This window comes from Peromyscus leucopus, chromosome 4 (assembly GCF_004664715.2).
Source record: "Peromyscus leucopus breed LL Stock chromosome 4, UCI_PerLeu_2.1, whole genome shotgun sequence".
NCBI classification, from domain to species: Eukaryota; Metazoa; Chordata; class Mammalia; order Rodentia; family Cricetidae; genus Peromyscus; species Peromyscus leucopus.
In genome coordinates this window covers 50699427-50722304 of record NC_051066.1, presented here as the reverse complement: position 1 = coordinate 50722304, position 22878 = coordinate 50699427, and the positions used below count along the sequence as shown (strand labels likewise).

The 22878-nt window shown below is 40.5% G+C and overlaps 1 protein-coding gene across 2 annotated transcripts in view; it reads left to right on the top strand.

The window, feature by feature from the left end:
* Chn1 (chimerin 1) overlaps window positions 1–22878 on the top strand; it is a 157930-nt gene that overhangs the window by 23095 nt on the left and 111957 nt on the right. The gene's annotated exons all lie outside the window — the stretch shown is intronic.

Below are 22878 nucleotides of genomic sequence, written 5' to 3'. Positions count from 1 at the left end.
ATTTCATCATTTGATTTCTGAACTAGTAACTAGAGAAATTCTGGTCAGAGGAATGCAGTATGGGAACAGATAAGGGGCAGTTTGCCAGCGTCTGGGGCTTGTTTACCCACTGGCATAGTTGAGTTCTAAGATGGTAATGTTTTATTTATAAAGTGACTTAGTTACTTTTTTCATTGATAAAATAAAAACCATGCTTTCAATTGTATCCATTTCCAGTTTGTTTTTTGGGAAGGGGGGGCAGAGAGGGGTGGATGACCAATGATAACAAACCTTTTACACTGTAAACATTCTAGTCTTTATTTTGTTTTCTGTGTTTAGGTTTGTAGTCTGCAGTTGACATCAGGTGGATATTACATAGCTTAAATGGAGTTCTCTTCTTTGTGCATTGTTTTGCCATGTCTTGTGAAATGCAAATGTGTGCACTTTGTCAAGGAAAGACTTACCTTTTTACGTGGATAGCTGCCTAACTGGGCTTTGAAGCATGTGCTACAGTGTTCTGGTTTATACTCAGATGCATTTTGTTCATTTCTTCTAATTCCTCATTATTGTCATCTGAAAACTCTTGTATGGGAGGGGTCTCCTTGATTTGCTGTGGCCTCTGGCAACCCTGTCTGTGGTCTTGACACCCTCTTTACCCTTGGTCCAGTGTAACTAACTGTAAGGAGTCATGTTTGCTAATTTCTCAATGTTAAACCAACGAAGTGCAGACATACATACAGAAAAACAAAAACAGAGAATAGATAATGTTCTTAAATGAAATACACATAAAATGAGAGAGTAGGTAAAGGACACAAAATGTAAGCTCTGGATTATTTCTAAGCGAGCACACCTTAGTTCATCTCCCTGGAAAGCTCCTCGGTCCTGATACGATTTGATGGTTAGTTATGAACTATCAGAGAATCATGTATTTTGTCATATTACAGGAATTTAAAATCTCATTAATGATACATATTCATCTCTTACAGAATATAAAAGCAATGGAAATGTTTTTTCCATTGCTATTATTTCTCTGTGCCTAGTGTTGGTTTGAATCACATAATACTTTTCACTTTCCAGTGACAATGACCCTTTGTTTTCCAGGCTCTAGGACCCCACATTTTGGAGGGCACTCTAACAGTGCTAGTGCAGTAAAGCATGCATATAGTATTTTAGACTAAATGCTTGTGCACAGCTGTTTGACATCAAACACTCAGTCTTCTTTTAGAATAGCCATGTTGTTTACTAGGAAGTTTTAACTTGAATTTCAAATTAAACAAAAGAATCTATTTAGATTTTTAAGACTAGGATAATGTTTGCCTGTCCATTTTGGAAACCCTACTGGACCACATTTCAAACATGAAGTATATTTGGCATTGTCCAGTATCTGGGTCCTGTGGTAGAATGAAAACAATGTAGCTTAAATAAAGATATCTTGGAAGGTTCTTCCAAGTGTAATGTCTTCTAATTATTCTGTTGACATGTGTCTTCTTATTAGTTGGTAGGAATTCACTTACTTCTAATTGTGTTCATATGAGAGGTCTCTTACACTGCTTATAAATCACCCCTTGCTTTATATGGCTTTAACTAGTATCTGGATCTGCACTGTGTTTCGTGCTTGATTTGAATGTGTATATTTGTGTGCGTATGTGACGTGTGCATATATTATACACACATATTATGTCACACGCACTTTTGTCAGGCTCTTTGCTGTTTGTTGTATAGGAAATGCGTAGGAGCTGTTTGCTGCCGAGTGCCAGCAAGGAGCTTTCCTCTGTTTTTCTGTAGACTCTGGCATCACTAGTGTCCTAAAGACTTTATTTGGAAATCTTTCTAATGACATCTATGTGTATTTTCCTGAAAATTTCTTTAATATTGGATATCTCAGGGGGAATAGTAATAATAATGACAAATATTCATTTGCCCTTGACTTGCCCAAAGTAAAATTCTGCTTAGTAAGTTCTAGCTAGCATAGGCAGGTTTTCATAACCCTAGATCCCACATTGTTGATCTTTCCTGCATTGCCAAAGCTAGCAGCTCAAAGTGAGGCAGGTTCTTATAGTCTGCCTTTCAGAAAGTCACATCAGCCTGCCAGAAAATGTAGAACCCCTGTTCCACCTAAGCCCCACATGGGAAGCTGTCAGGCACCCTTTACCTTAAAAAAAAAAATAATCCTTAAACATTTTATAAAGACAGTGTCTAGCCTAGGCTGGCTTTGAACTTATATGTAGCTGAGAATGACCTTGAACTTGTGTTCCTCCTGCCTCCATCTCCCTGAGTACCGGGACTGAAGGCATAAGCCACTGTGATTCAGGTGACGGAGCCCAGGACGTGGTGTGTGCTGCCTAAGTCCACTACCAGCTAAGCTACATTCCCAGTCCTGCCCTCCATCTTTGCCATTGTGTGTGTGTGTGTGTGTGTGTGTGTGTGTGTGTGTGTGTGTGTTTCACTGGTATCATGCAAGAGAACCATGGTGGTCTGTGGAATCTACAGCACTTGATAACTGCTTCGTATCCATGTTTGCTGTTTATGATCTAGCAAAATGTTGAGTCACTGCTGTTCTGCACACCATATGGTGAAGCATGGGCTGTGGTTAGAAGAGGCAGGAGGTTGGATGGCAGCCCACTTGACTGTGGAAAATACCAGGGAGCAGGTTATTGTATTGAGCATTCTGTTTCTCAAATTCACAGTTAGTTCAGGAACTGCAGATAGAAGAGTTGGGTCTGATGAACGGAGAGATTCAAGGCAAAAATAGTGTTAGGGTGATCTGGACATTAATGAAGCTGTGAAACTCCTGTTTCTTTGTGTAGTCACTGACATAAAGTGAGAGAATACTCAGAGAGAAAGTATTATTGTCGTTTGTCACCCATTGTATGTTAGAAGCTTTCCTAATCTCATCTAAAGCTTCAGAGAAGCTTGTACGTTCTGTTTTTCTGTTGTAGATTTTAGGCATGCTGTGTTTTCCATTCTAGTCTCTCAAATGCATAACTGAGTCAGTTTTCCACCTCTGTTTCTCTCAGGATGACATAGTCTGCCTCTCACTTAGTAACACATTGTACAGGGATGTGGATGAACTCTGATAACCTGGCTTTATGGCTTTGGCTTTCTCCCTCCTTCCCCAATACTGGTAACAGTCCGAGATCTCACTTTACTTCTCTTCCAGCTTCCGTAGTTGCTGAATGCTGCATTGCAAAAATCATAGTGCTGCTCTGCCACCCACTTCTCTTTTTCTTCCATAGATTAGATCCCTCATTAAAAAAATCATCCCCAACAAAAATGATTCATAGTTTAAACATTACAGGAAGGAGAAAAATGCAAGATTATGCAGAGTTTAATCTGTATATCCCAGCAGAATTTTTAGCTTAGGAGAATTTGAAATTGGAAGAGAATGCTGTTTTTGTCTTTAATAGCACAGTATGTGCCCTTCCTGTCACTAATCCCAGTCAGGATGGTGTCAAGATACGAACATGCTGTGGGCCTGAGAGTTAGCCCTCTTCAGCCTTAATGCTAAATTTAAGATATGCTCACTCCCCCTGGACATGACAGCTAGGAAGTGTCCGAAGACTTTAAGGTTGTACTACCAGGAAGCTGGCAGTAGCGGGAGTGCATCAGGAGCTTGGTGACCTCGGCTCGAAGGCATATCAGCATCCCTCCGCTAGCCTTCCAAACCTGCGATTGGAATCCGCTCTGTAGCCTAGTGTTGAATCCTTAGACCCACATTTGAAGCAGCCACTCAAATACCTGTCTGTGCGCAGTTTACCTGGCCTTTTTCTGTTCATGTGACCTTCCTTAGATTGCCTCCTTTCCATTCTTAAGTAATTGGCTTTGGGTTTGGTTGTTTCTGACTGCATGGGTAGTGTTAGATGAGCTACCTGCTCTCACTTTTGCCTTGTTTGTGAGCCTCTCTGTTATCAGTCACGGTTATGAAAATGTGCTGTGAAATCATATGCTCTGGGTTAAGGATTGGCTGTGTGCTGGGGATGTTTAACTGTGTTTATGCCTTGGTCTCTCACTTACTGATTTTCTCATCTTTGAACGACACTATGTATTATACCTACTTCTTAAGCTTGTTTTGAGTTATCAACAACCTTAAGAAGTAGGTATAATACATAGTGTTTTAAAAGCATTTAACAAAAGCCTGGTGAATTGTAGGTGTTCAGGTCTGCAGAATCTGCTACTGTGAACTAGCTATTGGTTTAAGTTGTTTTTGGCACCCAAACTAATCTCAGGACCCATTCATACTACTCAGCGTTATTGAGAGCCCTGTGGCCTGTTTTGTTTTGGGGGATGGTATATGTTTTACTGTTACAATGAGAACGCCCGGTAAAAGCTCTGGACACAAGAGATTGTGTTGCCCTCTCAGAGGCTAATTAGTTTACCTTGGGCTGTTTTTAGGGGTTCCTTACCCCACTGGGTGCCAACCTAACGTCCTAACAGATCAAAACAAAACAGCCCAAACCCTTTGTAACGTGTTAACAACACCTAGTTTTCCATCAGTCCAAGGGCTTCTCCGTGTTGAGCATTGAAGGCCCAGCGCTGTTCTCCACGTTGCTGGTCACCAGACGGCTTTGTCCGTGTTCCCCGCATGTTATTTAAAAGTGTCTTCATTTATGGCTTTCTTTGTCCTCTTATGTACAAACTTTATGAAACTGCTTCCATGTTAGAACATGAGTTTGGGGTAACATAAATCAAATTTGATCATTCAAATTTGGCTACAGAATAAAAAAATCTCTTATTTCCTTTGAGACGAGAGCTGTGCTTTTGTGTTGACTATATTCACTGCATTTAAAACTAAAATTGAGTAATTTAAAAATTATCAATTAATTTAAAAATAATATTAAGGCTATTATGTGCTAGAATAAATATCTTATGAAAAATAATTTTATAAAGTAGAGAGAAGAGAGTTGTGGTGTTTTATGTTTGTCTGTTATTACATTTTTACAAGCTAGTGTGTTAGAGAATTGAATTCGTATCTGCATCTGTCTTTAGGACTGTGATTTTGAGTGATGAAGAAACTCTGGGCTTCAGACAAGTACATAGTTGGAAAAAAGGGAAGTATTTGAACAGTCTTTCCAGATAGTTCGGATTTTCTTTGACACTGCACTAAAACTTGTCAAGTAGTAGTTTCATGTGTGTGTGTGTGTGTACATATGTGTACATGTTTGTGTTGTGTGTGGCTGTGTGTGTGTGTGCGTGTTGGTGACTTCTGTAATCTTTGTCACTTCATTGTTTTTGAGACAGGGTTTCTCACCAACACTGGAGTCCAGCGATCTAACCGCGTTTGCAGGCCGGCAAAAGCCCCACTGACCTGTCTTGTCTGTTTCTGCCTCTGCAGCACTGGGATCACAGGCATGCACATCTGTACCAGACCTTTCTCTTTTCTTCTTTCCTTTTTTCAAGATGAGATTTCTCTGTGTAGCCTTGGCTGTCTTAGAATTCACCCTGTAGACCAGGCTGACCATGAACTCACAGAAATTCACCTGCCTGTCTCCCAAGTGCTGGGATTAAAGGGGTGTGCTATCACCCCCAGCCTTACCTGATTTTTATGGGGGTGCTGGGATTAAACTCAAGTCCTCATGCTTGTGTAGGATGGCGGTTTGAAAGAAACCGGCTCCAAAGGGGAGAGGCACTATTAGGAGGTGTGGTCTTGTTGGAGGAAGTGTGTCACTGTGGAGGCGGGCTTTGAGGTCTCATATATGCTCAAGCCATACTCAGCGAGATAGACCACTTTCGGTTGCCTTCTGGTCAAGATGTTGCCAACACTATGTCTGCCTGCACACTGTCATGTCCCACCATGATGATAATGGACTAAACTTCTGAAAATGTAAGCCACCCCAATTAAATTTGCTGTGGTCATGGTGTCTCTTCACAGCAATAGAAACGCTAATTAAGACATGTGGCAAGCACTTTACCAACAGAATTATCTCCCCAGCCCCTCAACATGTAGTAGTTCCATAAAAAGTGATTTGATTCTGAAACAGGATCAGGAAACATTTTGTACTGTTAACATTAAAATTCATTAGTGTACCTTGTATTTAACTGGATCTTTTACCCATATATGATATTATATTGTTGTGTATTTGATATTTCAAAAAGATTAGTTCATGAAATTATATGCATCTTCTCATGTTAACGCAGCCCATTCTACAGTGTATTTAAAAATCACCTTCTTTAATTATAACCATATATCTCATTGGAAGCCTTTAAATATTAACAATCTGTTAAACTCATGATGGTTGACATAGTTTCTTCAGATTCTAATTTTCACTTGAAAGCTTGAGTTTTATGACTAGTAATAAATACTGTCAGTTTTGTTGAAATGACAAGCTTACTTTGAAAATAACTATCAAATCCCCACGTTTGAGTAGTCATAGTTTGTCAGCCATTCTTTCAAGTGAAATGATGTTTTTGAAGTTGAAGCCACCAGCTCTCAACTGTGATGATCTCATACATGCTTTTATTCAAGATTGTTATATTTATTTTTTTATTTATAGTACTTTCACTATCCATGTAGTTGGCTATACCTTACCTAGTTCCCATTTTGTTACACAGAATATAAAAGGGTGTATCTTCAGGGTTGAGATTTAATACTTCATTAGGAAATTCTGAAGTGAAATGTATTTTTTGTTGTTGTTATGAGTGTAGTGTTGAAGTATATAATGGCAACTGTAGCACATTACTGCTTTGTTTGGGTTTGAGATGCTGACGGTTCTACCTACCATTGCTTCTGCATCACCAGTGCAGTTTGAAGAACTTGAGGTCAGGACATTTTTACTTTTCAGATAAAGGAAAGGGAGGACCTCACTGAGTGAAGAACTGGGCGAGCCACAGAGATAGCATAGGGAAACACATGGCAGCCTGAAGAGGCCGCTGAGTGAACGTGCATCTTCCATGTCTGATGAACAGTAAGAAAGCCAGAGAGGCTGGAGAAAAGTGGGTAAGAGAGAGAGAAGTAGATGGCCTGTTGGGGTAAGAGTAGCAGACCTTTTGAGGTCTTGCAGGTTATGCTTCTGATTTATAAACGGGGTCAGATCTGGCATACTACGTGTCTGACAGGTTCCCAAGTAATGTCTTATATCTCAGCCCTTTTAAAAATAGCAGTCTTTGTAGGCAGTTACAGAGAGTCTAGTTTTTATTCTGAATGATCCAGAAAGCCATTGGAGGTAATCCAGCAGAACAAGTTTTGATTATGTTTAACATGATCAGCTATAAATATTAATAACTGTAACATGTCTATAATTCATACCCCAAACCCTAGAGACTGGTATGCTAGAATTCAGGGTATTTGAGAGTTTTGTGTGTGTGTGTGTGTGTGTGTGTGTGTGTGTGTGTGTGTGTGTGTGTATGCTATAGTACCCCCAGCAGCATCTGAGGCATTAGTCTTTAATCACACGTTAATAACCACATACAAGTGAAACTGATGAACAGTTACATTTAATAGGGGAAATAAAGACTATTCTCAAATCCATTGAGGTGAAGCTTTTACCACCAGCCAGTATAGAAGCATTATAAAAATACTTTGGGTTCAAGTCAATACATTTGGCTGCCAAATGAGTTGTAAAAATACTTTCACTTTTCAGAACATTGGGATTTTAAAATTGAGAAAATGTGGACTTTGTTGTTATTACACTTCCAGTTAGTTGTTCCTCATGTTTTCATACTTTAGGAATTTCTTGAAGACAACCCAGTTCATTACATGTTCGTTATAGGTCCTGATGGATGCATGTGTTAGCCTGAGTCACCATACTCCAGCTCTAGTTCTCTTCAAAGCAAGAACAACAAGCACCCATCAATTTGGAACACAAATCCTCCTTTCTAGAGACTTTTTACTTCTTGGTACCCTGTACTATCATGTGAGCAAAGTATAGTTAATTAAAATATGCCGAGTATTTTATTGTACTTTGGTATGTTTAGCATTTACTTAGAATTATCCAACTCTGGTCATTTGTGGTTGGCAAATCTGAGTTTGTTTTCTTCTTTCTTTATTCCATATTTGACTCTGCAACTTGTAATTTAAAGCAAAGTCCTGTAGTTTCAGTGTCTACTTTACCTCCCTAGTGACTGTGTGGCTTTCCTTAACTAGACTAAATGAAATAGAATGCATGTAGAAATTACTATAAGGCAAGAAATGCTGTAATCTTTTCTCATCTCAGTGAGCCAGGGTGCCGCTTAGTAACAGCCTTCTTTACTCTGCTGTCTCCATAGACTCTCATGTAAGATTAGTATACCTGCTCTCTGAGTGCCCATCCTCTTACGATCCTTGAAAACAGTGGTAGAGGGGAGACTTTGAAAGAGTTTACTTTAAGGCTTGATTGACTTCTCACTGGGGAGTTCTATGACCATATGAAGAAGAATGCACATTGTAGTGCTTTACCCTTAGATCCCTAGTGTGATGGGAGATTCTTTTCTTCCAGGGTTAGGGGCTAGGTAGGCCATTGCTACAGAACTATGTTGAAGTGTAGGAGAAATGTGGGATAGGAATTATTTGTCCAAAAGGATGAGTTGGAAGATTTTTTTTTTTTTTTTACTGTCTGCTGAAAGACATGAAGGTTGAGACAACTGAATTAGAATTCTTAGGTAGCTGAATAGGAAGAGCACCAATAAATGTAGAGTTGATTTTTGTTGGTTATTTTCTAGGAAAAAAAACACAAACTTGTATTTATAAACAGTCACGTTTTTGTCTACTTGACACAAACCTAGACAGAAAGAAGGAATCTCGGTTGAAGAATTGACTCCATCAGATTGGCCTGTGGGTATGTCTGTGGGGCATTTTCTTGATTGATAATTGATGTAAGAGACGCATTGTGTGTAGCACCATTCCTGGGAAGGTGGGCCTAGACTGTATAAGAAAGGTAGCTGAGCAAGCCAAGAGAAGTAAGTGACAGTTCTTCATGGTCTGCTTCAGTTCTGCCTCAGACTCCTGCCCTGATTCCCTTAGTGACGGATTGTGACCTGTAAGCCAGCTAACCCCTTCTTCTGCAGTTGCTTTTGGTCAGTGTTTATCACAGCAGCAGAGAAGGAAAGTAGAGTGGTAGCAATGCTGAAAACAGTGCTCACCGGGTTACATTTTAATACATGGCATTTCTAGTGCTAGAGATAAGCCGTGGTCAGAAAGTGTGCTCGTCAGACGTATTTTTATTGTGGTAATATATAAAACATGCTATGTTTTAAAAGTTTAATTAAAAGAAATTAATTAAAATTAATTTACTACATTTTCATTTTAGACCTGTGAAAGCAGAGTAGAGTTATATACACTGTTGCCATGAATGACTAAGTTTTGCGTGTTGTGTTTTCTGGGCTAAAGAAGTTCAGGAAGTGTGTCATATTATTAAAGGTAGAGTGTTTTATGTACCCACTAGAGTCCATATGGTGGACTTGGGAATGCTGAGATCCTAGAGAGCCTTGGCAGGAGTTGAATCTTTGCCTGAAGAGTCCTTTAGAAACCATGGGCAAGCAAATCCAAGGACTTTCTGTAAAAATGCCAGCGTGCTGGGGCAAACATAGAAATCAGCAAATATTTTAGGGAAACATTCTCAGGGATCTAAGTTGTATCTAGAAAAACTAGCTTAGAAACACCCCCTTCCCTTTTCATTGAGTTGAGCTATATGTTACAGCTTCTCGCTTTCAAGAACGTAATGGAAAGGTCTGTATGAGCAGAAGGATTTTGTTTGTGTTGTCTGGTGGCCAGCTCTGCCAAGTTGGTGAGAGGAAGCTTTGCTTAGGTCTTGAGTGAAAGGAAAAGCTGTAATTGTGAAGAGCAAAGTTTCCAAATTGGCTTTGGTCACGTTTAGGAGGAGGCTTTGTTGGGCTGGGCTGTGGCTGCTGCTGAGAGGATGAGCAAAGCATTTAACAGTACTGTTTCTGGATCTTTGACAAGGGTTATCCATGAGCATGGTAGTTGTCCCATCTCAGACTCCCTTCCCCAACTTACCAACACTTCTAGGTTACTGTTCTCTGAAGAATTAAAAATAACCGTCCTTGGGATTAAAAGTAGTTTATTTCTGTTGCAGTTGGATCATGACACATCAGTTTTCAAGTTAGAACAGTTTTAAATGATTTGGTTACTTGTTTTTTTTTTAACTTTTAATTTTGATATTATTTCTTCCTTCCCTTTCCTTTCACCAAACCCTCCCATGTATCCTCCACCTCCCTTTCAAATTTATAGCCTCTTTTTCCATTAATTGTTGTTACATGCATATATGTGTATATATATATATATATGTGTGTGTGTGTGTGTATGTGTGTGTGTATATATATATGTATGTATGTATGTATAACCTCCTCAGTTTGTATAATGTTACCCATATGAATGCTCTCAGCATTCCTTAGTTGCCTGTCCTTTATGTAAAGCTGAGACCTTTGTGAGAGCTCCCCTCCTCATCCATATTAGCATGTGTGTTGATGTCGCCCTTGTTCAGGTCATATTTCGGCAGTCATGTCAGTGAGTCTTCCTTCAGAGGTGTGGTTTCTGACGTTACCGAAAGACTCAGGCTCACAGCAAACTCCCTGGTCCTCTGGCTCTTACAGTCTTTCTGCCACATCTTATGCTCCCTGAGCCGTAGGTGCAGGAGTGTTTTGTAGATGGACCCAGTGGGACTGGGCTCCACAGCTCTACATTTAGATTGGTTTTCTGCAGTGGTCTCCATCTGTTTTGAAGAGAAGTTTCCTTGATAAGAGGTGAAGACTGCACTTATCTGTGAGTACAAGGACAAATAGTTAGAGTGTACTTAGGATTGTGTTGGTTTAGTAAAGTGGTGGTTGTACATTCTCCAAGACCAATGACTTGATGAGCCCTAGGTAGTTGGCAAGTTTCTGAGACAATTTCTCTCTTGTTAAGTGAGTCTTAAGTCCAATTAGAAATTGGGCTTGTGGGCTGGAGAGATGGCTCGGAGGTTAAGAGCACTGGCTGCTCTTCCAGAGGTCCCAAGTTCAATTCCCAGCGACCACATGGTGGCTCACAACCATCTATAATGAGATCTGGTGCCCTCTTCTGGTGTGCGGGCAGAACACTGTATATGTAATAAATAAATAAATCTTAAAAAAAAAAAAAGAAATTGAAATTGGGCTTGTGCTGAGTGGTGGTGTACACCTTTAATCCCAGCACTTGGGAAACAGAGGCAGGCAGATCATTATGAGTTCAAGACCAGTCTGATCTATATATTGAGTTCCAGGACAGCCAGGGCTATACAGTGAAACACTGTCTTGAAAAACCAAAAAGAAAAAGAAATTGGATTTGTATGCCCAACCTACTGCACCTGTAGGGTTATCGTGCTATGCTGGTCGTTGTTGTGGTTCATAGGTGCCATAGCAGGGTAGGACTGTTGGTTACTTCCCTCCTTTGGAAGTTTGCGTGGTGCCTTCTGGTAGGAGACTTTCAAGTCAGCTCCAACTCAGGGGCCTTTGCACCCTGTATCTGAAGTGATATGGACTTACCTTCCACCTCTAGGGGGCAACCAAGGGCAATAGCAATAGCCTTTGTATTCTGGGAATCCTCCTGGACTTCTCCTGCCTGGTGGTGGGGTTTTTGTTAGGTGGTCTTGGAGGGAGCATTGTCAGCCCAGATGAGAAAAGTTCATTAAAACTATGTATGTATATTTATTTATATACAGATATATTATAGGTGTTTTTTCTTTTTTGTAAATAGTTAATAGTATGAGTCCTTATGAGTTTCTCAGGCATCCTTATTGTTATTTTACCCTCTTTCCTCCCTCTTCTATATTCAGCCCTGTAGACCAGGCTGGCCTTGAACTCACAGAGATCCATCTGCTTCTGCCTCCTGAATGCTGGGATTAAAGATGTATGCTACCATGTCTGGCTGCTGTATTCAATTTTTTTGTTTTTTTGTTTCTTGTTTTTTGTTTTTCAAGGCAGGGTTTCTCTGATGTAGCCCTGGCTGTCTTGGAACTTGCTCTGTAGACCAGGCTGTCCTCAAACTTGGAGATCCATCTGCCTGCCTCTGCCTCCTGAGTGCTGGGACACCACACCACTGTTAAGCAGCAGTGCTCTTAATCGCTGAGCCAGCTCTCCAGCCCTGTGTACCACCCTTTTTATTGTTCAGTTGTCAACTGAAGGACATTCAAGTTGCTGTAAATAGAGCAGCAATGGCCATGGCTGAGCAAGTGGAGTAGGATGCTGAGTCCTCTGGGCATATGTCAAGGAGTGGTGTAGCCGAGTCACGTGGCATGGGTTATTTTTAGCTTTTGAGAATTCTCCACTCTGAGTTCTGTAGGAGCTGCACCAATTGGCAGTGCTTCCACGGTGAATGACGGTGCCCTTTCCCCCGCAGCCCCCAGCATTGGCTGTCCCTTTTCTATTTTTTGTCTTTGCCATTCTGCTGGGCTAAAATGAGACCTTAAAGTTCCTTTGATTTGCATTTCCCTAATGGCATTTTCTTCTCCATTTTTTTTGAGCTATTCCTTAAATGTTTCTTTCTTTTTCTTTTCTTTTTTTTTTTTTTTGAGAACTCTGTTCAAGTCCCAGACTGAATGGGTCATCTGTTTGGTTTGTTTGTTTGTTTTGGATATTCATTCTCTGTCAGATGAATAGCTGGCAGAGATTCTCTCCCATTCTCTGGGCTGCTTCTTCACCCAGTTGATCGTTTCTTTTGTTGTTGAGAAGATTTTTAGTGGGTTTATGAAGTCCACTTGTCAACTGTAGGCTTAATTGGTTTGGCTACTTCTGAGGATGAATTTAACTGACCCAATTTGGCCATGACTTTGCAGGCTGAATTTTAATTATTTCAGTTGAAATGTCTTCTTTCCACAGTTTGAATCATTTTCTAGGAAAAAGGTACAGTCAGGATGTAAAGTAGCTAGAAATTTAGCAAACCTCAGTTTTAAATGATTTCTTGTTAGTTTAAAATTGTAAGAGCCTTTTCTTTACTGTGAATTGTTTGCTACAAGAAACTTCTTGTAGAGGTTCATTTTCTTGTGACTCTTTCAAGCACTAATAGTAACACTTATTTGGTATTTATTCTTTGAATGCTCTTATTCTAAATGATCATGTTGTTACCACAGGGTTTTGTGGTCATGTTATTATTTTGCCATGTCCAGATACTGTGTAGAACAGAATGAAAGGGGCAGGAACTCAGCGTCAGCACCTGGCCATTTTAGACAGGACAGCACAGGAGAACTGCCTTGGTTGTCAGTAGATGCTCTTCTTTGTAGACTTGTTTAAAAATGAGACAGGTACTCTGAGTGCTGGATTTATTTATTTATTTATTTATTTATTTATTTATTTATTTATTTATTTTGGTTTTTCGAGACAGGGTTTCTCTGCGTAGTTTTGCGCCTTTCCTGGAACTCGCTTTGGAGACCAGGCTGGCCTCGAACTCACAGAGATCCGCCTGCCTCTGCCTCCCCAGTGCTGGGATTAAAGGCGTGCGCCACCACCGCCCGGCGTGAGTGCTGGATTTATAGTTGTACACCAGCTTATGGTTTATGTGGTGCTGGAGAGTAGAACCCAGGCCTGTGCATACCAGTCTACCATCTGAGCTGCATCTCCAGCTGTAAAATATTATTACAGAAGTCAAAATTACTCATTTTTAAATCAGAGGCACACTGAATGAATATACTTAAAATGTTTAAAGTGTTCATCATGAACCATTAGTGTAAACTTCATTTAGAATTGAATGTTGTCTTTTTTTTTTTTTTTTTTTTTTTTTTTTGAGACAGGGTTTTTCTGTGTAACAGTCCTAGCTGTTCTGGAACTCACTTTGTACACCAGGCTGGCCTGGAAGCCTGGAACTCACAGAGATCCCCCTGCCTCAGCCTCCCAAGTACTGGGATTAAAGGTGAATGTTCTTTTTAAAGAATATCTATTCTGTGATTTAAAAAAAGTTTGGTTTGAACCTTTGTAAAGGAGCATTGGAAGTTCACCATTCTAATCTGTTCTTCAGTGGACCATCTACCCTTTCAAATGGAAGGTTTAGCAAGTTTAACCTCACCAGAGGAGTATTCTTAAAAGAATGAGACATGATATATGCTGGTACATAAAGCCATATTTAATAAAAGAATGAGATCATTGAAGCAAATTTCCTTCAAAATTTAGCCATTTTTTAACATCTGTTTATATACTAGATACAGATGCGGTCTAATTGGATAAAGTATAAAGATTCAATCATATATTTTAATCTCAAAGAATCAGAACATTAGGGTATTTATAAATAGTTGGAGTCTTGCCAATCACTACATGAACACTTTTGAAAATGTCTCCTAAGTGACCCTAATGTTAATATTATAACATTATAATTTATAATATTATAAAACAATATAATTTGTATATATCCATATATATAATTTATAATATTATAAAAGAATTATCCTAGATGTTTTACTATAGTTTTTTTTAAATTTCTACCTTTAGGCACAGATAATATCTTGAAATATTGTACTATTTTGGGAAAATGGGTATCCTAAAAATACTTCTATGTACAGAAAAAGACAACATTTACAAAGAGACTCCATGTAGCAAAAAATCTAACACTAAATCCTGTAAAAATGTTTACCTTTAGGTTTAAAAATCCATGTGAAATTTTTTTTAAAATTCACAGCTCTAGGAGCTAATCAAAATCAAGGGAAATTTAATTAAGAAACTGTTGTTTTCTCTATAACAAATTCTTGATATTCCACAATCTTATAACAGGGAGTAGAAGACTCCAGAAGGAAGGTGGTGCTTTACTATGTGTAAGTTTATTAGAAAACGGACTGGTTTACTGAACCTCACAGTAGGAGAGAGCACATGCTCATGTTAAGGGCCTTGCAAAGCTCCTAGGCTTTGTTAAGGAGAATTTGCCTCAGTGTCCATGTTTTCTTTTCCTTTCAAATAGTTAAACTTGTACTTTTACATTTAATTATTATCTCCGCTGTGTGTGATGTGTGTGTGCGCGTTGACACATTTGTATGGTGTAAAGGTCGGGACAATGGCAGGAGTTACTTCTCTCCTTGCAGCCTGTGTGAGTCCTGGGGACCCTGCTCAGGTCACCAGGCTTGCCAGCAGACGCCTTTGCCAGCCCTGGTCTTCTGTGGTCAGTGGTGGTGGGTTTGCCGCTGTTCTTTGAGTTAGTACAAAGGTCATAGTCACTGCATAATTTTCTAAAGAACATACAACTATTTTTTAAATTGTCCTTAGAGATACCTCTTCGGCACTTCTGGAACCTGAGAAAATGGCACAGTGTCTGGGCTCTGGTTTAGATGAGGACCCTGGTTGAGATGGCTGATTTAGAGTTGGCTCCTGTTACTGTTTCTGTAGATGTCTCCGGGTTCCCTATAGCTTCTCCACTGCCCTGTTCATTTATACACATAGAGATACACATACTTACATCTTTTTATTTTTTCAAAGTGAGATGATTCATTTATGAGATAATTAACCTAGTCTGTATTTTTCAGTTTATCTTTTTCTTTCATTTGTGCATTGTGTCATAAAGGAGAATGTCTCAGAAGAACTCATCTTCGTATGATCCAAGATGAAGCTTTTCTTCCACCTTCCTGGGCCTTGCTTAATGCTATGGGTGGGATATGTTGTTGTTTTTAATTATGATACTGGGGATTGCTTAGCTTCTGTATTTTGGATGTTAATTCTTTACCAGGCATATAGTTTATAAATATTTCCTCCATTCTATAGACTGTCTCTTCTTTCCTGATACTTACCACCTGTACCATGCCAGACTGTCTCTAGCAGCTGTTCATAAGTCACCTATTGTCTGGTTCCCATTCCCAGTTGTTCTCTAATGATGGGAGTTGACACATTTGTGTTCTTGGTCTGGCTAGATTCTCTGATGCAGAGAGATGCCAAGAGCCCTTAAGACATTCGTGGAAATCAGCATCTGCTGCTTTCTTTCAATGAGCTGCTGCTCTGTGCTAAGAGAACACAGGGTTTCTAATCCTCTCTGCTCCCATTATTTTCTTTGTATCCCACTCTGCCCTGTACCTGCAGTACACTGAAGAAATGGGGGTTTAGAGGAATCATTTTCAGAGTGCAGACCAGGGACCCCTAAGGTCCCACAGAGATCCCCCCACAGAGTTCTTACAGAGTCAAAACTAGTGTTCATGGTAATTCCAAGACATTTAGCCCCCCTCCATCAAATAGTTGAACTTCCAAAAGTTACTTGGCCTGCAGTGTAACAATGGGAATACATAGGGAAGTCTAGCTGTTGGATAACTAGGCTCAACATTAATGATTTGTAAAGTGGAAAACTAGAATTTTTTCTTTTAGAACTTTTTAATTTAGTCTTTGACAATTTCTTGTCTGTATATAATGCACTGATCACACACTCCCCCCCCCCCTTTTTTTTCACTTTTCACTCTCATCAACACCTCTTCTCCTCCCTGCAAGACTTCCTCCCACTTTCTGGCTTTTTGTTTTGTTTTTGTGCCTTCAGCGTCAGTATGGGTGTGACTATATCCACTGGACCATGGGTGCTCACCAGTGGATACATCACTGATGACATGACTCTCCCTTCCAGAATCCATCAGCAGCTAATTGTTCTACAAAGACAGTCAGTTTTTGTTCTGAAAAGTCATGAAAATATTAATATGTAATGATATTATTATTTATTATTGAGTGAAATGGTGTTCGTGAGTGTGGGCACATGCTTAACACAGCACATGGTTGAAATGAGAGAACAATTTCTTGGAATTTTGTTCTCTCCTTCCACTGTGAGCTTGGGGATCAACCTCAGGTTGTCAGGCTTGCTTGGCAAGTGCCTTTAGTTGTGAACCTATGATATTTGTGTTTAGATGACTTGTCTCATCCCTAAGACATCTTACTGTGTGTCAGTATTCCATGTCTGAGACTCTCTGAAGTCTGAAGCACTTCTGAAGATCCCAAGCATTTGGGATAAGGAATACTCAACTTAAATCAACAATATTAATAGCCTTTTAGAATCCAGATTTCTGAAGCCAGAAAGGTTGACAGGCACTGGTTTATAAGATTTAAACTATTTTCAGCAACAAACTAACAGAAAGATGGAGTCTTATTATGTAGTAAAGGTATTTGCCAGTTGTGACTGTTTAGCTTAATTTCCTACTGTTGGCATTTTGGTCATGTGTAGTCAGTCAGCCTTTGTCTGTCTGTCTGTGACCCCCATCACCACTACCTTAAGTACTAACTGTGGAATGCAGGGCTTCATGCAAGTGCTTCTGCACAGAACTATACCCTTTGCCTTTGGTTATTATAAATAATATTGCAGCGATAATGTAACCAGTATTATTTAAATGTTGACTTTTACAGTGAGCTTAGAAATACAGAAACTGCCTTCCAAGGTAAGCAGAGAGAACTAGCAGACCTGTCACTTAACCTCAGGACTGAACAGACTCCTTTGCCATGTAGTCAGTGTTCCAGATACAGCCTCTCCCTGCAGGCTTTGAACCCCAAGAGGCCTCTTTAGTCTCAGGGTTCCCCTTCCAAAGGCCAGAGAGATTGATAGAGTTTACTAGAACAGCACTTGTCCTCCTTGTCTCTGTTTCTGTTGGTGTGTGTGTGTGTGTGTGTGTGTGTGTGTGTGTGTGTGTGTGTGTGTGCGTGTGCGTGTACGGTAGCCAGAGGACAACCTCAGGAGTCACTTCCCTCTTTTTATCACATGGTGTCCATGGGTTAAACGCAGGCTAGCAGGCGTGTGTCACTGGGTCCCTGCAGCATCTTGCCATCGTCTATTTATTTATTTATTCATTTATTTATTTATTTATTTGGCCAGAACTGAAGACCAGCCCTGCTCTGTTGGTTGATAGAATGCTGTCAGACCATGGCCAAGACCACAGCAGTGACTCCAGTGAGGGTCAAGATTGCAAGTATTTGGTTCCCTCTTTTTCCTAACAGTGTAGTGTGCCAGGAGGCTGAGGTCTGAGATACAGCATCTGCTTTATAGGCTATGTCAGGTCTGTCCTTCCTAATAATCGCAGAAGTCTTTTGTGGGGTCCTCAATTACTGTTTTCATTAATATATCTTTTTTACTTAAAATCTTTTATTATTAATTAAATTTGTGGTTTAATAATTACATACACATATATTTTTATTTTTTAAATTAAATATATAATTATACCAATTAATCCTTAAAGACCAGTTTTCTTTAAGAGTGTATGCCTCTTCTTATTAGTGGGACTTTATGGGTGGCTTTGGTGTGACACAGCTCTTTAATTTTAAATTTCAGAAATCAATCATTGTTTTGTTTTTGTTTTCTTGACAGGGTTTCTCTGTGTAGCCTTGGCTGTCCTGGAACTTGATCTGTAGCCCAGGCTGGCCTTGACCTCAGATATGAGTCTGCCTCTGCCTCCCGAGTGCTGGGATTAGTCAGGTGCTGCCACCTCGTAGCCAGAAATAAATGATTGAGGTGTTTTTTTGTTTTGTTTTATTTTGTTTTTTTCCTTCCTGTAAGAGTTTAGGGTCCCTGACTTTGGCAATGATTCTGTAAAAATGAAGGGTTGTATAATAGGTTAGGGGAGTCAGCTCTCCCTAGGACACTGGTTAGCAGCATTGTGAACTAGTCTCAGTCAGGATGGGAAGTGGGGGACACCTCCTCAGGTAACTTAGCAAGAAGCCAGTGACTGGTGTAGTATAGGACTTTGGCTTGCTTCTTATGAAAGGCTTAAGGCTGGTAGACCTGGAGGCTGTGTTGTGATTGGCATAAATAGAACCCTTCATTTGCATGCCGCATGCCTTCCTGTCTTTGTAGCTGTCTGTTGAGCTCACTTTTTGAGTCAGCTGGGAGGCAGCCTTCTGAGCTGCTCACTGGTATTCAAAGGAGGGCCAGTAAAAGCTTTCTCCTCCTGGTCCGTTCTCGCTTGTGATCTTTGTAGTTGGTAAGGCAGGCTTAGGTGCTAACAGCAGAAAGGACAGGGAGGGGAACAGTTGTTAACAGTGCTGACAGCTGTAACCACAGCTGTCGCAGCAGGAACTTGATGAAAAATTCCAGAGAGCAAAAGCTGTAGAGAGCTAAGGTAGATGAGAAAAGGAAGGACACTGAGGAAGATGGGGGCTGTGAGGAGATGAGGATGAGAAGCTGTGGGCCCTGGTGGCTCAGAATTCCAGGGAGCTACCAAGACATAAGGGCCAAGAGTTCTGATACTCAAGGCCCACAAGCTGTAACATAAGCCATGTAGGAGCTGAGGGTCACACTCAGGGCTTAAGAACCACAGCACAGGCCATTGCTGACTCTCTGAGTGGTAGCTGTGAGCCACAGTGCTGGTTGCTAAATATAGAGTCACTAACGGACAAAGCCTAGTACAGTAAGCTTCTGAGTTTCGTCACTTCTGATACCAAGTGCATGGTAGGGGTAGTGCCCTGGATGACTTCCACAGTCTCAATTCACTAAAGACCACCAGAACCTACTGACCTAACTTGTACACTTGCCATCATGATTTACTCCATGGAAAGGATGCAAATGAAGTTCAGCCCGGGCAGGAGATAAGCTTGAAGCAGGGGCAGGACAGATAGAAAAGTGGAGATTCTGTCCTTTCTCCTGAGTGAGGACACATGGTTTTATTTCATGGTGTGACTGTTTACAGGGAGTGCTTCCACCTGGAAGAGAAGCCTTTCCAGTCTAGTTCCTCAGAACTTTTATGAGATTTTCCCACATATACTTTGGGCCATTGGTACCCTTGTGGTTGGTTAACTGGTACCAGACAAAAGCTGCATTCTCAATTTCATTGCTACTCTCTGGGCAGCCCAAGGCAAGCCCAGATTATTTGCTGGGAGCTGAAGGCAAAGCCATATTTCTCCATGTCTTTGGCAATGACTGTAAGTTGAAGAGGCTATAAAACAGGTTAGAGGGATCCAACTCTCCATAGGTCACTGGGACAGAGGTTAAGTATTCATAAGCTTTGGGAACTTTAGAGAACTCTGCTTATTTGCAGCCAGGATGGGGAGTCGGGGACAGTTCCTCAGTAATTTAGCAAGAGGTCATTATTTGTACAGTATAAAACTTCTGGTTGGTTGTTATGTAAGTTCTGTGTTTGGTAGAACTGGAAGCTGTGTTGCGATTGGCATAAATACAATCCTTCATTTGCATGCCACATGCTTTCCTATCTCTATAACTAGGCTATTGAGTTCACTTTTTGAGTCAGCCACATATGGAAGTCAATCTGGTTCAGTGTTCACTCTCTTCTATGCCCCATGTGACATCTTCTACATAGTAGATCACTTGTATGGTTCAGAGTTCAGAGTAAAAGGAGGCCGAGACATGGACTGTGATGGGTAGTTTTATGTCAACTTGACACAAGCTAATGTCATCTGAGAGGAGGGATTTTCAATTGAGAAAACGCCTCCATAAGATCAGGCAGTAGGTAAGCCTGTAGATTATGTTTTAAATTAATGATTGATGGGGGAGAACCCAGCCCATTGTGGGTGGTACCACCTGGGCTGGTGGTCCTGGCTTCTATAAGAAAGCAGGTTGAGCAAGCAACTAGGATCAAGACAGTAAGCAGCACTCCTCCATGACCTCTGCAAGAGCTCCTGCCTCCAGATTCCTTGGAGTTTGAATTCCTGCCCTGGTTTCCCTCGGTGGACTGTGATTCAGACTATGTAGGCCAAATAAACCCTTTCCTCCTCAAGTTGCTTTTGGTCATGGTGTTTCCTCACAGCAGTAGTGACCCTAAGTAAGACATGGACTGCGAGGATGTGCCAAGATCGTGAATTTATACTCTGCTGTTAGAAACCCTGAGGTGACTGGCTACACATTATACTCCTAAAGACTCAATGACAAAATGGCAGTGTTTGTGTATTGTTAGTGAAGAGTTAGAAGCAGGTTTCCTAGTATTGAAAAATGTATATGAATTATGATTTTGTCTCATTAAAGCAAAGTTAATATAATTAATCCCTACAGCATGTGTTCATATTGTCAGGTCCAAAGGAAACTCTAATTCCCCAAGCCCCAAAAGGCAGTCCAAGTATCCAGATATGAGCTCAACCTGGACTAGAACGATTTCTGGTGGTTAGATAAAAGCCAGCCTTCCTCAGGAACTTGTGAAACTGGTTCCCATCTATCAAAAGGAATAGTTTCCTTTACCTCTGGCAGAAGGGATATATGGTTACATGTGGCTCCTATCCACATATCGAAACTCATGCTTGCCTCCCGGCTCCCTCAGTATCACAAGTACCTGTTACATACTTCAAAGTTCATGCTAACAGCCTAGCCCTTCACTCTTCCTCCCCTCCCCTAAACCCCCTTCAGCTTAAGGCTTCCCTTCCCACAGCTAACCCTACTGTTCTTGATATGTTCGTCCTCCCCCCCCCACTTCCTCCCTCCCTCCCTCCCTCCCTCTCCTCTCCTCCTGCTTTCCCCACTGTTTTCACTATTCTCTATCCCCTACAATTCTCTCTAGAAGAAAGCCTTGGCCATATTCAGTCTTCTTCTTTCTTACTCTACTGTGGACTTTTCCTGATGCCTCTGACTGTTCTCTCTCTCATATCTATAGTAAAACCTTCCCCCTTAACCACACCATAGAGCAGTCATGTCATAAGTTTATACCCATATGTATATGTTTCCACATAACACATTAAGCATTGGTTTCAGTCTACATTTTTATTATTTTTAAATTTAATTTTTATTTTTTTGAGATGGTAGCACTATCTAGCCTTGAGTGGCCTGGAACTTGCTATGCTGATGAGGCTGGACTTAAACTCCTAAAGAGATTTGCCTGCCTCTGCCTCATGAGTGCTAGGATTAAAGGTGTGTGCCTCCATACCTAGCCTTAATTACCATTTTTAAGTTCACCTAAACTGGATGGTTTCCTAAGTAATTGCTTAGTATTTATAGTCAGTTTTGACAATTCACAGGATGTGTATTTGTAAATTTGCCTGCTTACTAACATTTGTTGGTAACCCGGAAACAATTACTCAACATTTTCTAGGTCATTTGTGAGTATTCTTAGAGCTGTAAACATTGGAGCCTTTGGCCTGCCTGTGACCAGCTATGGTCAATCCTTTTCTCCTCCTTTCAGCTTTCCTTTTGCAAAGCATTCTTTTGTGGTCGGTTTTGTGGCATTTCTGTAGTGATTTTTTTCTCTATAAAATGCCTGTGGTGTTCCTCAATGTGAGAAGGCTGTGATCTGGCTCAGAGAGTATGCATGTTAGATAAGCTACTCATAGCATGAGTTCTGAGGGCTGGGAGTTCAGTGTTAACCAGTCAACAGTGTACATTAAGGAGTTTCTAAAGAAAAACACACAAAGCAAGGCTGTATACTGATTGCTTGATGAAAATGCTGTGGCAGAGACCCAGAATCTGATCTCTGTGCTTCTCCTAAGAGGTGTGGTTCATTATTTCTCCTAAATTCAATGTTGTGGAGACTTCATTCACTGGAACTACAGCAAATAAGGACAATGAGCTAGTATTTGCTGTGTGACTCATTATTTACTTATTCACTCAGCTTTTCTTGTTCTTTAAGCAGATGTATTTTAATACTTCTCCAGGTTGCTAGGCAGTTTTTACAGAACTCAAGAATTTCATTTATGTCCTAAGTCCATGTTGGTAGTTTTGCTCTGTCCCTCTGACACAGAGTGTTTGTGTGACTTATGATAACACATCATAAACCAAGTGTGATGTTGCATTTTAAAGGTTGAGAATTGAGAGCTGAATGTTTTGATTCTGTGATCCTTTTACTTAAGCATCAGGTTTGCCCTCAATAAACTTTCCAGGATTTTTCTTGCTTCCTTGGGGACAAGATTTCCTAATGGGTTCATTTTAGATGCCAGTAGAGCCAGGTGATGTGACTGGCTGTATCTTTCCACATCAGAAATACTCTGTGTCTGTTCATTTGGCACCATAGCCTTGCAGAGGCTAATGGCTGGCAAATGACTCCTTAGCTGTCCATGGTCAATGAGAATCTAGAGCACATTGGCTCTTTGCCTTTCTCTGTTACTTTATCTCCTTCCCTTCATATGCCTGCCTTTCCATCTCCGTCCGCTGCATCC